This window comes from Trypanosoma cruzi, genomic scaffold, assembly GCF_000209065.1.
Source record: "Trypanosoma cruzi strain CL Brener 1047053517127 genomic scaffold, whole genome shotgun sequence".
NCBI lineage: Eukaryota > Euglenozoa > Kinetoplastea > Trypanosomatida > Trypanosomatidae > Trypanosoma > Trypanosoma cruzi.
In genome coordinates this window covers 71,828-73,349 of record NW_001849549.1, presented here as the reverse complement: position 1 = coordinate 73,349, position 1,522 = coordinate 71,828, and the positions used below count along the sequence as shown (strand labels likewise).

Below are 1,522 nucleotides of genomic sequence, written 5' to 3'. Positions count from 1 at the left end.
GCGGGCGTTCCTGCCAGACGCTGCACGTTGGATTGGTATTGCAGTGGTTGGTGTGCAGACGAATTATCCATGAAGGGTCAGCAAAGCGCTCGATGGACAGTTGCCCCATCATTGGTGCCGCACTGGATGTGAGGGATGCTGCCGCTGTTATTTGGAGGGGAGAATATTTGTCTGCGGTGCCTGGGGACAAGCCCTCTTCGTGGTGTCTGGACACGCCTCCCACCAACACGACGGATGCGAGGGACCCGGAAGAAACGTACATCTCGGTGCTGTCATGCATGCGGCGTTGCGGTGCCTCGGCATGCGGGTGCGTCTGAGAGTGAGTGAAGAGGGTAACGCCCGTTGTGCCCCATGCACGGCCGAGGCGACGATTACGTGGGTTGCTCCGCCCTACGACGAGGGAAAAGCTATTTTCCGTGACCACGCGCAGGTGTGCACGATATCCGCCACCAGCGGCAGCCCGCTTCCAGTGGTTTCGTGGGGTGGCGATGTGAGAGGGTGTATGGAGTTGGACGGTTTCACTGGCATATGCTGAACAAGCTTTGCTACGGGCATCCGTCCCCGATCCAGGGAGCATTGGGACCGGCCGTGGCACACCACCGAAGTATGTGGACACGGCTGCTCCCCAGAAGCATCCGTCGCCAGAGGAGAAGGAAGTTGCCTCAGGTGCCACGACGGCAACGGTGTGCTCTTGCCCAGCGACGCCGCGGGTGCGCCGCAGGAGGCGGAGAAGGAGAGCGATCTTCCGGACATCGACGATGTGGCCGCCGATGGTGTGACGTCTGTTGTGGGAAAATCATTAGGAGATGAGGCCGTCAGCGACAAGACCGGTGGCGGTGCCACAGCCACGGGACCCAGGAGCCCTGATGCCGCTGATGACGCGCAGGGCGCCGTGGACCCTCCGCCGAGGGAGGATGAAGCGGCGGTGGTGTGCGGGGGTTGGGAGGCAGACATGAAGGACGCCTCGCCTCCGATCCACGGCAGTAACAGTGCGGCTGCTGCTTTTCCCTTTCCGCTGATTCTTCTGCTTGCCGCTGCCGCCGCGGTGCCAACACTCAGCAGTGGGTGCAAGAGAGAGAGGCCTATATCAACTGGCATGTTCCTGTCAGTATATACATACACTCTGCTTGTCTGTATACTTTGTACCAGGGACATGCTGTATGCACTCTCCCTCTTTTGTTGGTTGCTAATGTGGCGGCACCACGCGTGTATTATGGGTTGGGATAAGAAATTGTTTGACTTCTTCTGGAGGATACTGTGAGGTGTTTGTGTGCGTGTGCGAGGGATCTGTGTGGTTTTGACTTCCCTATTTTTATTTACCTGCTTTGGCATTGTGTAATGATGCTTCCCTTCTCCATTATGTGTGTTCTGAAGCGTTGCTAGGGCACCGGGAGTGGATGCCAGTGGACGCACGCCGTGCATTATGCGCCACATTGGTGGGAGGGGAGACTGACATAACTGGCGGGATTCAGTAAGGCACATTTTTGCCCACGGAGCCTGCAGCCGCAGCAGCCTGAGTGCG

The 1,522-nt window shown here is 58.5% G+C and overlaps 1 annotated feature.

The window, feature by feature from the left end:
* Positions 1-1,522: a sequence feature (areas not merged during assembly with more than two copies in the genome that could not be assigned to a particular haplotype).